Here is a 15,215-nt window from a genome sequence, read left to right as displayed (position 1 = left end):
TGTACTCTGTGCCTCTATTTATAAAGCCAAGGATCCCATATGCTTTTTTAACACCCTTATCAACTTATACTGACACCTTCAGTGATTAAACCTTGTGTTATTAGCATTTTGTACTCTTAACCTCCTTCATATCGAGGCAGGCCCGTTGCAGCTTCAACCAGAAGAGAAATGCAGAGAACAGCACCAACCCTTGTACGCAGCCTTCTTCGACCTCACAAAGGCCTTTGACACTATCAACCCTGAGGGCCTATGGAGCGTCCTCTGTTTTGGCTGCCCTCAAAAGTTTGTCATCATTCTCTGCCTGCTCCACGATGACGTGCAAACCATGATCCTGACCAACGGATCCACCACAAACCCAAACCACGTCCGGACCGGGGTCAAGCAGGGCTGCATCATCGCACCAACGCTCTTCTCAATCTTCCTTGCTGAAATGCTCTATCTCACGCTCAACAAGCTCCCTGCTGGAGTGGAACTAAGCTATAGAACCAATGGGAACCTGTTCAACCTTCGTCGCCTCCAGGCTAGATCTAATGTCGTCCCATCCTCTGTCATTGAACTACAGTATGCGGATGACGCTTGCATCTGCGCACATTCACAAGCCAAACTCCAAGCCATCGTCAACATCTTCACCGAGGCAAAAGAGAGCATAGGCCTTACACTAAACATCCATAAGACAAAGGATCTTGCGGAGGCAGCGCTGGTGGTACCTCTCCAGCGTTTTGAGGTGTCTGCTGTATATAGTCCATGTCTCTGAGCCAAATGGGAGGGCAGGTATCACTACCGCCCTGTAGACCATAAGCTTTGTGCCAGATTTGAGGTCCTGGTCTTCAAACACTCTTCCTCAGGTGACCGAAGGCTGCTCTGGTGCACTGAAGGTGGGGTTGGACCTCATTGTCAATGTCTGCTCTTGCTGACAGTAGACTCCCGAGGTCTGGAAAATACGGTGACTGCAAAAGTTTCTACAAGTATGTAAAAAGAAAAAGATTAACAAAGACAAATGTAGGTCCTTTACAGACAAAAATGGGAGAATTTATAATGGGGAACAAGGAAATGGCAGAACAATTAAATACATACTTTGGTTCTGTTTTCACGGAAGAGGACACAAATAACGTCCCAGAAATGTTAGGGAACCAAGGGTCTAATGAGCAAGAGGAATTAAAGGAAATGATTATTGGTAAGAAAATAGTGCTGGAGAAACTAATGGGACTGAAGGCCGATAAATCCCCAGGGCCTGATGATCTGCATCCCAGAGTACTAAAAGAGGTAGCCATGGAAATGGTGGATGCATTGGTTGTCATCTTCCCAAATTCTATAGATTATGGAACAGTTCCTGCAGATTGGAGGGTGGCAAATGTAACCCCACTATTTAAAAAAGGAAGGAGAGAGAAAACAGGGAACCTAACCCCTAACCGGTTAGCCTAACATCGGTAGTAGGGAAAATGCTAGAGTCTATTATAAAGGATGTGATAACGGCACACTTAGATAATATCAATTGGATTAGACAAAGTCTACATGGATTTATGAAAGGAAAATCATGTTTGACAAACCTACTGGAGTTTTTTGAGGATGTAACTGATAGAATAGATAAGGAAGAACTAGTGGATGTATTGTATTTGGATTTTCAGAAGGCCTTTGATAAAGTCCCACATAAGACGCTAGTGTGCAAAATTAAAGCACATAGGATTGGAGGTAATGTACTGGCATGTATTGAAAATTGGTTAACTGACAGGAAACAGAGAGTAGGAATAAACGGGTCTTTTTCAGGGTGGCGGGCAGTGACTAGTAGGGTAACACAACAAATTTCCTGGGAGGACAGACGCACCAAAGTTAGCGTCCTCGACCAGGCCAACATCCCCAGCATTGAAGCACCGACCACACTCGATCAGCTCCGCTGGGCAGGCCACATTGTTCACATGCATGACAAGAGACTCCCAAAGCAAGCGCTCTACTCGGAACTCCTTCACGGCAAACAAGCCAAAGGTGGGCAGAGGATACGTTTCAAGGATACCCTCAAAGCCTCCTTGATAAAATGCAATATCCCCACTGACATCTGGGAGTCCCTGGCCAAAGACCACCCTAAGTGGAGGAAGTGCGTCCAGGAGGGCGCTGAGCAGACACCAAGTGCAGGCAGCGGAAAGAGCATGCAGCAAACCAGTCCCACCCACCCTTTCCCTCAACGACTATCTGTCTCACCTGTGACAGGGACTGTGGTTCTCGCATTGGACTGTTCAGTCACCTAAGAACTCATTTTTAGAGTGGAAGCAAGTCTTCCTCGATTCCGAGAGACTGCCTATGATGACCACAGGGATCAGTGTTTGGGCCCCAGCTATTCACAATATATATAAATGATTTGGATGAGGGAACCAAATGTAATATTTCCAAGTTTGCTGACGACACAAAACTAGGTGAGATTGTGAGTTGTGAGGAGGATGCAAAGATGCTGCAAGGCGATTTAGATAGGTTGAGTGAGTGGGCAGATGCAGTATAACGTGAATAAATGTAAAGTTATCCACTTTGCTAGGAAAAATATAAAGACAAAGTATTATTTAAATGGTGATAGCTTGGGAAATGTCGATGTACAGAGGGACCTGGGTGTCCTTGTACACCAGTCATTAAAGCAAACATGCAGGTGCAGCAAGCAGTTAGGAAGGCAAATGGTATGTTGGTCTTTATGCAAGAGGATTTGAGTACAGGAGCAGGGATGTCTTACTACAGTTATATAGGGCCTTGGTGAGATCACACCTGGAGTATTGTGTGCAGTTTTGGTCTCCTTATCTAAGAAAGGGTATACTTGCCATAGAGGGAGTGCAGCGAAGGTTCACCAGACTGATTCCTGGGATGGCAGGACTGTCGTATGAGGAGAGATTGGGTCGACTAGGCCTGTATTCACTAGAGTTTAGAAGAATGTGAGGGGATCTCATTGAAACGTATAAAATTCTGACTGGGTTGGATAGACTGGATATGGGGAGGATGTTTCCCCTGGCTGGGAAGTCTAGAACAAGGGGTCACAGTCTCAGGATATCGGGTAGAAAATTTAAGACCGAGATGAGGAGAAATGTTTTCACTCAGAGGGTGGTGAACCTGTGGCATTCTCTACCATAGGAGGCTGTGGAGGTCAAGTCACAGAATATATTTAAGAAGGAGATAGATAGTTTTCTAGGCACAAAAGGCATCAAGGTGTATGGGGAAAAAGTGGGAATATGGTGTTGAGATAGAGGATCAGCCATGATCATATTGAATGGCGGTGCAGACTTGAATTGCCGAATGGCCTACTACTGCTCCTATTTTCTATGTCTATGTTTCTGTGTACTCATCAAGGACAGAGAGTCAGCCAGTGTCCGTTGAAAGGAACATTTCGAAGATCTCCTTAACCGAGATTCTTTCTTTGATGTGAGAATCCTTGACTCCATCCTGCAGCATGTTACCTGCCACCATCTCAGCACAACCCCGTCACGAGGTAGAAAATGCCATCCGTCAGCTGAAGAATAACAAGGCAATAGGAGCAGATGGAATTCCTGCCGAAGCACTAAAGCATGGCAGAGAAACATTATTGGCATGAATACATGACCTCATTTCTTTTATCTGGAAGGAGGAGAGCATGCCAGGAGATCTCAGGGATGCCGTAATCGTGACCGTCTTCAAAAAAGGGGACAAGTCCAATTGCAGTAACTACAGAGGAATCTCCCTGCTGTCGGCCACAGGGAAAGTCATCGCAAGAATCCTCCTCGATTGTCATCTCCCTGTGGCTTAAGAGCTCCTCCAAGAGTTGCAATGTGGATTCCGTCCACTAATGGGTACAATGGACATGATGTTCACCGCGCGACAACTACAAGAAAAATGCAGAGAATAGCTCTAACCCTAGTCGCTGGCCTTCTTTGACCTCACAAAGGTCTTTAACAGTGTCAACTGTGAGGGATTATGGAGCGACGTCCTCTGTTTCAGCTGCCCTCAAAAGTTTTTTGCCATCCTTCATCTGCTCCACGATGACATGCAAGCCGTGATCCTGACCAATGGATCAACCATAGACCCAATCCACATCCGGACCGGGGTCAAGCAAGGCTGCGTCATCGCACCAATGCTCTGTCATGTATGTACATGCTGTTTGTACCCACCAGATGGTGTCATTGTTGGAGGCCACTGAGCAGCATGCACATGATGCTGCTCTGGTATAAAAGTCCAGCCATTTTGTGAGTCAGGCACTTTGGGCCGTAGTAAAGCAGAAACAAGGTTGTACCTTGTTCAGTTAAACAGTACTCAATTTGTACCTTTATTGCATACAGAACATTTGGCAATGAGAATACAAGAACCCTTCTTTGCAACGATTGGATTTTTAGAGCAATTCGTGGAGGGAGAAGATTGAGCAGACTTTGTGAGCAGTTTGAACCAGTACTTCGTGGCCAACAAAATGAAGGGGGTTGACGATGCAGATCGGCGCCAGGCCATGTTCCTCACTGTGTGCGGTTCAAAGATCTATGGTCTGATGAATCTACTCATGCCTAGTGGTCCAACAGAGAAAACGCATGAGGAGTTGTGTACGTTGGTACGGGAGCACCATCATCTCGAGATACAGGTTTTATACACATGTTCGATCGGAGGGCCGGAGCGCAGCGGAATTCGTTGCCGACCTGAGACATCTAGCGGGACTGTGCAAGTTCGAGACGGTGTTGACAGACATGCTGCAGGATTTCTTTGTTATTGGTATCAAACACGAGGTGATCCTGCGCAAACTTCTGGAGGAGTTGGATTTAAAAAGGGCCATTCAGATCGCTCAATCATGTATGACGATGGACAGGAGTTTTAAGCAAATATTGGTGAAGAACCGAACCTCAAAGTACTGTAAATGCAATTGGTTCGGCAGAGCGGCACATGGCAGGGCCTATCTGGCTGCGTTCGCGAATGATTCGCCGTTTGGCAGAGCGGCACAGGGCAGGGCCAATCCGGCTGCGTTCGCGAAACCTGTGGCTGCCCAAAGTCCACCAGAGGGAATGTATCCGACTTCTCCGTGTTGGCGTTGTGGGGGATCACCAGCACCAGCAGTGCCAATTTAAGCAATATAGTTGCAAAGGACGTCTGAGAGTGGGGCATCTCCAGCGCAAGTGTCCGCAGATGAGCAAGTGAGCTGCGCCACACCACGTGGAAGATGAGAGTCAGACTAGCGCGGATCCGGATATGCAATCCGAGATGCCAGAGGAGGACATGTATGGACTGTACTTTTTTATAACTGAATTTTGATTCATGTGAAGTTTAACGGGATACCGGTATTTATGGAACTGGACAAAGGGGCGAGTCAATCGATCATGAACGAGAGGGCATTTAATAAGCTGTGGGATACTAAGATTGTGAGGCTCAGCCTGAGCCCTTTTAACGCCAAGTTGCACATGTACACCAAAGAACTGATAAAGGTGATTGGCATTGCACAAATTAATGTGTCGTATAACAGTGCGGTTCACATAGAAACATAGAAAATAGGTACAGGAGTAGGCCATTCGTCCCCTCGAGCCTGCACCGCCATTCAATAAGATCATGGCTGATCATTCCCTCAGTACCCTGTTCCTGCTTTCTCTCCATACCCCTTGATCCCCTTAGCCATAAGGGCCATATCTAACTCCCTCTTGAATATATCCAATGAACTGGCATCAACAACTCTCTGCGGCAGGGAATTCCATAGGTTAACAACTCTGAGTGAAGAAGGTTCTCCTCATCTCAGTCCTAAATGGCCTACCCTTTATCCCCTAGTTTTGGACTTCCCCAACATTGGGAACATTCTTCCCGCATCGAACCTGACCAGTCCCATTAGAATCTTATACGTTTCTATGAGATCCCCTCTCATCTTTCTAAACTCCAGTGAATAAAGGCCCAGTTGATCCAGTCTCTCCTCATATGACAGTCCAGCCATCCCTGGATTCAGTCTGGTGAATCTTCGCTGCACTCGTTCAATAGCAAGAACGTCCTTCCTCAGATTAGGAGACCAAAACTGATCACAATATTCCAGGTGAGGCCTCACCAAGGCCCTGTACAACTGCAGTAAGATCTCCCTGCTTCTATACTCAAATCCCCTAGCTATGAAGGCCAACATACCATTTGCCTTCTTTACCGCCTGCTGTACCTGCATGCCCACTTTCAGTGACTGATGAACCATGACACCCAGGTCTCATTGCACCTCCCCTTTTCCTAATCTGCCGCCATTCAGATAATATTCTCCCTTCGTGTTTTTGCCCCAAAATGGATAACCTCACATTTATCCACATTATACTGCATCTGCCATGCATTTTCTCACTCACCTAACCTGTCCAAGTCACCCTGCAGCCTCTCAACGCCCTCCTCACAGCTCACACCGCCATCCAGTTTAGTGTCATCCGCAAGCTTGGAGATATTACACTCAATTCCTTCATCTAAATCGTTAATGTATATTGTAAAGAGCTGGGGTCCCAGCACTGAGCCCTGCGGCACTCCACTAGTCATTGCCTGCCATTCTGAAAAGGACCTGTTTATCCCGACTCTCTGCTTCCTGTCTGACAACCAGTTCTCTATCCACGTCAGTACATTACCCCCAATAGCATGCGCTTTGATTTTGTACACCAATCTCTTGTCCGGGACCTTGTCAAAAGCCTTTTGAAAGTCCAAATACACAACATCCACCGGTTCTCCCTTGTCCACTCTGCTAGGTACATCCTCAAAAAATTCCAGAAGATTTGTCAAGCATGATTTCTCTTTCATAAATCCATGCTGACTTGGTCTGATCCTGTCACTGCTTTCCAAATGCGCTGCTATCTCATCCTTAATGATTGATTCCAACATTTTCCCCACTACTGATGTCAGGCTAACCAGTCTATAATTACCCGTTTTCTCTCTCCCTCCTTTTTAAAAAGTGGTGTTACATTAGCTACCCTTCAGTCCATAGGAACTGACCCAGAGTCGATAGACTGTTGGAAAATGATTATCAATGTATCCACTATTTCTGGGGCCACTTCCTTAAGTACTCTGGGATGCAGACTATCAGGCCCCGGGGATTTATCGGCCTTCAATCCCATCAATTTCCCGAACACAATTTCCCGCCTAATAATGATATCCTTCAGTTCCTCCTTCTCACTCGACCCACTAGACCCACTGTCCCCTAGTACATTCGGAAGGTTATTTATGTCTTCCTTTGTGAAGACAGAACTGAAGTATTGGTTCAATTGGTCTGCCATTTCTTTGTTACCGCTGTGGATTGTTCCAGGCAATGGCCCAATGCTGCTCGGCAGGAGCTGGTTGGAGAAAATCAGATGCGACTGGAACGACATAAAGGCATTGTCGTCGGAGGAAGATACATGTGCCCAAGTAGTGAGCAAGTTGCCCTCGCTGTTCGAACTGGGTATCAGCAACTTCATGGGAGTTAAGGTGCAGATCCACGTGGATTCAGATGCAAGAGCCGTCCATCATAAAGCTCGGACAGTGCCGTATATGATGAGGGAGAAGGTCGAAATTGAACTGGACAGACTCCAACGTGAAGGGATCATATCACCGGTCAAATTTAATGAATGGACCCAGCCCCATTGTTCCTCTGCTGAAAAGTGATGGCACAGTCAGAATCTGTGGAGACTACAAGGCTACGATCAACAGGGTTTCGAAACAAGATCAGTACCCATTACCAAAGGCTGATGACTTGTTTGCGCTGCAAGCTGGATGGAAGCCGTTCACAAAACTGGACTTGACGTCGGCCTATATGACCCAGGAGTTGGTCGAGACGTCGAAGAGACGTACGTGCATTAACACGCATAAAGGACTGTTTATTTACCACAGGTGCCCGTTTGGAATTCGCTTGACTGCAGCAATATTCCAGAGGAATATGGAAAGTCTACTGAAGTCCGTTCCCAGAACCGTCATGTTCCAAGATGACATCCTGATCACCGGTCGTGATTCCAAGGAACATCTGAACAACCTGGAAGAGGTTCTACTGCGTTTGGAAAGAGTGGGACTCAGACTTAAACGCTCGAAGTGCATCTTCATGGCACCGGAGGTCGAATTCCTCGGGAGGAAAATCGCCACTGATGGTCTCAGACCTACTGACATGAAAACCAAAGCCATTAAGAATGCACCCAAACCTCAGAACATGATGGAGCTGCATTCGTTCCTGGGTCTACTCAACTACTTTGGTAACCTGGTTGCGTGTTACAAGCCAATGAGTCGGGGAAACTTCAACTTGTCGCATATGCATCCAAAAGTTTGTCTAAAGCAGAAAGATCCTAAATTGAGCACCTTACTTGAACCACTGCACATGCTATTGAGAAAAGGCAACAACTGGGTGTGGGGCGCATTGCAAGACAGAGCTTTCGAGAAATCCACCAATCTGCTTTGCTCGAACAAGCTGCTGGTACATTATGACCCATGTAAATGTTTAGTTTTGGCCTGTGACGCATCGTCATATGGAATTGGTTACGTGTTACAACAAGCCAATGAGTCGGGGAAACTTCAGCCTGTCACGTATGCATTCAAAAGTTTGTCTAACGCAGAAAGAGCCTACAGTATGGTAGAGAAAGAAGCTTTAGCGTGTGTGTACGGTGTTAAAAAGATGCATCAATACCTGTTGGGTCTGAGATTTGAATTAGAGACCAATCACAAACCACTCATTTTGTAGTTTTCAGAGAGCAAAGGTATCAATACCAACACTTCATCCCGCATCCAAAGGTGGGCGTTGACATTATCTGCCTATGATTATGTCATTCGCCACAGACCTGGCACCAGAGAATTGTGCCGATGCTTTGAGCCGGTTGTCGTTGTCCATACCGGAGGTGGAAACGCCATAACCGGCAGATTTAATGTTAATCATGGATGCTTTTGAGAGTGAAGATTCCCCTGTTACAGCTCAACAAGTCAAGACCTGGACCAGCCAGGACCCGATACTATCGGTGGTAAAGGGTTGCATCCTCAAAGGGGATTGGTCTGCCATACCTAAGCAAATGTGCGAGGAGGCCAAATCATACATTCGTCGCAAGGACGAACTGTCTATTCAAGCAGTGGCGGAGCAGGCTCGAGGGGCTAGATGGCCTACTCCTGTTCCTAATTCTTATGTTCTTATTGTGGGGCAATTGAGTTGCAATACCTAAGAAGGGGAGAGAGAAGTTTGTGCGTGAGTTACACAGCACACACCCTGGTACAGTGATGATGAAGGCCATCGCCAGGTCCCATGTATGGTGGCCAGGAATTGATTCTGAGCTGGAAGCATGCGCGCATCAGTGCAACACCTGCATGCAGCTCAACAGAGGACCAGCGGAATCGCCGCTGAGTCTGTAGTCATGGCCATACAAACCTTCATCCAGTATCCATGTAGATTTTGCAGGTCCCTTCCTGGGCAAGATGTTTCTAGTGGTGGTGGATGCTTATTCGAAGTGGATAGAATACATAATCATGTCATCCAGTACGTCCATGGCAACCATAGAGAATCTCAATGTCATGTTCGTGACACATGGTCTGCCTGACATAGTGGTGAGTGACACTGGGTCATGCTTCACTAGTCAGGAGTTTCAGGAGTTTGTAAAACTTAACGGCATAAAACATGTAAGGTCAGCACCATTCAAGCCTGCATCCAATGGGCAAGCAGAACGTGCAGTACAAATTATCATGCAAAGCATGAGGAGAGTAACCCAAGGGTCACTGCAGACCCGTTTGTCTTGCATACTGCTGAATTACAGGACAAGACCCCGCACATTCACAGGAGTCTTGCCTGCTGAACATGATAAAAAAGAGGTCTTAAGACCAAGTTATCTCTTGTACACCTGGATTTAAGTAATCATGTTGAATACAGAAGACAGAGTCAACAAGGGTACCACGATCGCACAACTGTGTCACGCGAGATTTCTGTTAATGATCCTGTATATGTGTTGAATTATGGTCAGGGTCTCAAATGGATCACTGGTAAGGTCATGGCCAAGGAGGGCAACAGAGCATTTGTTATTTAGCTTAAGAATGGGCAAACTTGCAGGAAACACATGGATCAAACAAAGCTGAGGTACACAGACGAGTCAGAGCAGTCGGACGAAGAAACCATTGATGACCAACCAACTTTCCAGCAGCCTTCAGTGGACTCAAGGGTCATCAGTGAACCCAAAATTTCCATCATGGACTTGTTCAATAAAAATGGACTTGCAATTCCTGACATGGCCACTGCCACCCCCTACAAGTCAGTCATCCAGCCACCAGCCACAACAGACTCCGTACATTCACCCAAGGCCGGAATCGAACTGAGGCGGTCAACCTGGGAGCGTAAAGCACCGGACTGTCTCAACCTGTGAAAGATTATGATAAGATCTCAGAGGAGGGTATTGTCATGTACGTACATGTTGTTTGTAGCTACCAGATGGTGTAATTGTTGGAGGCCACTGAGCACCATGCACATGGTGCTGCTCTGGTATAAAAGGCCAGCCATTTTGTGAGTCAGGCAATTTGGGCAGTAGTAAAGCAGAAACAAGGTTGCACCATATCCAGTTAAACAGTACTCAGTTTGTACCTTTATTGCATATATAACACGCTCTTTTCGATCTTCTTTACTGCAATGCTTCATCTCACACTTAGCAAGCTCCCTGCTGGAGTGGAGCTAAATTATGGAGCAAATGGGAATCTGTTCAACCTCTGCTGCCTCCAGGCCAGATCCAAGGTCATCCCATCTTCTGTCATTGAACTACAGTACACAGCCAATGTTTGCGTCTGCGCACACTCGGAGGCCAATCTCCAAGCTATTGTTAATACCTTCACTGAGGTGTATGAGACCATGGGTCTTACGCTAAACATCTGTTAAACAAAGGTCCTCTACCTGCCCCTGCCACACAGCATTACCCCCCAATTATCAAGATCCATGACAAGGCCTTGGACAATGTGGACCATTTTCCTCAGTATTGAACTGATGTGTCAGCCCACATTACAAGCTCAATTGCTGCTTGAACTTATAGCCTCCCAAATTATAACTTAAATGGAGAAAAATTGCAGTGTGCTGCAGTACAGAGGGACCTGGGGGTCCTTGTGCATGAAACACAAAAAGTTAGGATGCACGTACAGCAAGTAATCAGGAAGACAAATGGAATGTTGGCCTATATTGCAAGGGTGATCGAGTATAAAAGTAGAGAAGTCCTGCTAAAACTATACAGGGTATTGGTGAGGCCCCACCTAGAGTATAGTTTTGAAGGAAGGAATTCATAAAGCATTAGCATTTGTCTGTCTTTCAATATTAAAGAAAATGTCAATATTTGCTTGTCATATACTTCTATAATATAAAGCTTTGTAGCACTACAGCTACTAGGTGGCACTATTGCGCCTCTCTATAACATCTCCCAGGTTCTCTGCCTCTTCTGGCTATTGAACTCTACTGAAGTCAACAAATCAGGACACTAAAAACTGTAACAAACTCACTTTTCTATATACATTGCACTTGTTATTTATTAAAATACATAGGCTGTCCTTATATCTAACATGGTTGCCTGTTTGCGGGACCCAAATTTAAAATGTTTGCCTGTTTGTGTTGGGCTTACTCCATCCTAGGCTCCGCTTATCCTAAAACTTCATCAGGCTCTAGACCACACTATGTTGCAGAAAAATATCTCCAGCCTCTTAACTGCATGTCTGCTGGACCCATTGTTTCCCGGCTACTACTGGCCCAATGGCCACAATTGCTCCTTGCCTTGCTCCCCACTGAACCCACTGAAATGAGGATCCCGGGGTATGGAAGCAATGTGGGGATAAGGGTCGAGTTGCCTTGTGGATAAGGGGGACTCAGGCAAATGAGACTCAAACTGCTTTGGCATCCTTTGGACCATCAGGTCCTCTCGCCCTCTCAGCTCAATTAAATTGCCACCTGTCGGGATCCTTCCCCACCAGCTCCAAACTTAAAATGTTTGCCAGTTTACAAGGATTCTTCCCAATTAAATTATTTTCCAAACGTACTTACTCCTGGCCCCTCTTCCGGCTGTGTCTCTTTTGTTGACATTTAGAAAACAATTATAATTTGTTTTTCTAAGTAATTTACAATTAATTGGCTGCTGTTCATGTCACGTCAATCACAGCAAGCCCTTGCTACTTCCCAAATTCAGGTAAAACATCTTTCTGTTCTGAGAAACACAACAGACCTGTTTTGTTGCTTAAAAGTATATTTTTGTATAAAAATTTGGAACCTTCATAAACTAGGAACTCTTTTTTGTTTCTGGAAATTTATGTGCGTCAAAGACTGTGATAAGTCAGCAAGCACACTAAGTGATTTAAGGGAGGGGCTGGTTCATGATCAGAACGTGGTCGGAGTGTATGATAGGGCTAACAAAACACAGATAAGTTGGGGAAGGATCCTGACAGGTGGCAACTTAATTGGGGTGAAAGGGCGAAAGGATCTGATGGTCCAAAGGATGCCAAAGTAGTTTGGGTCTCGTTTGTCTGAGCCCCCCTTATCCACAAGGCTGCTCGACCCTTGTCCCCACATTGCTTCCATACCCCGGGATCCCCATTTCAGTATTCCCTGATATAGGGTCATCCCCAATGTTCCCAGATCCCTGGATCCTTTTCCCAGCTATGGGAGCCTGCCCAAGTGTACCCAGAACTCCAATCCACAGTACTCCTCGACATCAGGGCTGCTTATAGTGCTCCCAGACTGAAGATCCCTCTCAAAATATTGCTAGACCCTGAGATCCCAGTCCGGCGTGAATGAACCCAGGCTCTCCACGCTGTTGATAAATTAGTGCCTCTGATTATGCTACCCTGTGGTTATAAAACCCAGACTCACCTGTCAGCAATGTCACAAAAAGCTTTGAGATGCAGCAATCATACTTCAGGTATTGGGGGGTATGGTAACATCATGGTTATGTTACTGGACTAGTAATCCAAGATCCTGGGTTAATGATCCACAGATATGATTTTGAATTCCACTATGGCCGCTGGGGACTGTAAATTCAGTTAATTAATTAATTTTTTTTAAAATCTGGAATAAAAAGCTAATTTCAGCAATGGTGACCATGAAACTACCGGATTGTCTTAAATACCCATCTAGTTCACCAATGTTTGACCTATATGTGACTCCAGACCCACAGCAACGTGATTGACTCTTAACTGACCTCTGAAAAAGCCGTTTAGTTATATCAAAACCACTATGAAAAACTATAATAAGAATAAAACCAGACAGACCACCCGACTTCAATATGGGCACCGGATTTGAAAATGACAAAGGCACACCTAGCCCAGATGACCCTGCAAAGTCCTCTTCACTTAACATCTGGAGACTAGTGCCAAAATTGGGAGAGCTGTCCCACAGACTAGTCACGCAACAGCCTGACATAGTTATGCTCACAGAATCATGCCTTTCAGTAAATATCCCAGATGCCTCCATTACCATCCCTGGATATGTCCTGACCCACCGGCAAGACAGACCCATCAGAGGTGGCAGCACATTGGTACACAGTCAAGAGGGTGTGGCCCTTGAAGTCCTCAACATTGACTGTGGACCCTATGAAATCTCATGGAATAGGTCAAGTATGGGCAAGGAAACCTCCTGCTGATTACCACCTACTGCACTCCATCAGCTGATGAATCAGTACTCCTCCATGTTGAACACCACTTGGAAGAAACTTTGAGGGTAGCAAGGGCACAGAATATACTCTGGGTGGGGACTTCAATACACCGCTACTGACTAAGCTGGCCTGAATCCTGAAGGACATAGCTGCCAGACTGTACCTTGGTGGTGAGAGAACCAATACAAGAGAAAAACCTATTTGACCTCGTCCTCACCAATTTGTTGCAGATGCATCTGTTCATGACAGTATTGGTAGGAGTGACCACCGCACAGTCCTTGTGGAGACGAAGTCCCATCTTCACACTGAGGACATCCCTCCATTGTGTTGTGTGGCACTACCACCGTGTTAAATAGGATAGATTCAGAACAGATCCAGAAGCTCAAGCCTGGGCATCCATGAGGTGCACTGGGCCATCAGCAGCAACAGAATTGTATTCCACCACAATTTGTAACCACATGGCCCGGCATATTCCTCACTCTAACTTTACCATCATGCTAGGAGACCAAACTATGTTCCATGAGGAGTGTAGAAGAGCATGCCAGGAGCTGCACCAGGCATATCTAAAAATGAAGTGCCAAGCTGGGCAAGTTAGAACACAGGTAACCAGTGGAAGCAGCATGTTTTGACAGAGCTAAGCAATCCCACAAACAACAGATCAGATCAATGCTCTGCAGTCCTGCCAAATCCAGTTGTGAATGGTGGTGGACAATTAAAAAACTAACGGGAGGAGGAGGCTCCATGAACATCCCCATCCTCAATGATTGCGGAGCCCGGCACATGAATGCCGTGTGGATGATCCATTTCAGTCTCCTCCTGAGGTCGCACCTTCACAGGAGCCAGTCTTCAGCCAATTCGATTCACTCCACATGATATCAAGAAACGGCTGAGCGCACTGATACAGCAAAGGCTATGGGCCTGACAACATCCCAGCTGTATTGCTGACGGCTTGTGCTCTAAAACTAGCCATGCCTCTAGCCAAGCTAGTCCAATACAGCTACAACACTGGCATCTACCCCACAATGTGGAAAATTGCACAGGCATGTCCTGTCTGCAAAAAAAAAAGGACAACTCCAATCCGGCCAATTACCATACCATCAGTCTACTCTCAATCATCAGAAAGTGATAGAAGGTGTTTTCAACAGTGCTATCAAGCAGCACTTACTCACCAATACCTGCTCACCAATGCTCAGCTTGTGTTCCGCCAGGACCACTTGGCTCCCACCCTCATTACAGCTTTGGTCCAAACATGGACAAATGAGCTGAATTTGAGAGGTGAGGTGCCCTTGACATCAAGGCAGCATTGACCGAGTGGGGCATCAAGGAGCCTTGGTAAAAGTGAAATCAATGGGAATCAGGGGGAAAACTCTCCACTGGCTAGAGTCAATGTCGGTCCCTTTAAGGGGCTGGCGACCCATTCACAGTTTTGCACGTGTGCAAAATTTAACATTGAAAAATCCGGTCCCAGGCTGCGTGGGACCAGCAGTGGCCGCGCAGCTTATAGGGAATGATGCCTGGAGTCATACCTAACCCAAAGGAAGATGGTTGTGTTTATTGGAGGCCAATCATCTCAGTCCCGGGGCATCGCTGGAGTTTCTCAGGGCAGTGTCCTCGGCCCAATTATCTTCAGCTCCTTCATCAATGACCTTCCCTCCATCATAAGGTCAGAGTGGGGATGTTCACTGAAATCTGCAC

Source organism: Pristiophorus japonicus, chromosome 1, assembly GCF_044704955.1.
Source record: "Pristiophorus japonicus isolate sPriJap1 chromosome 1, sPriJap1.hap1, whole genome shotgun sequence".
In the NCBI taxonomy this organism is placed as follows: domain Eukaryota; kingdom Metazoa; phylum Chordata; class Chondrichthyes; family Pristiophoridae; genus Pristiophorus; species Pristiophorus japonicus.
Note: the sequence above shows the minus strand (reverse complement) of the source record.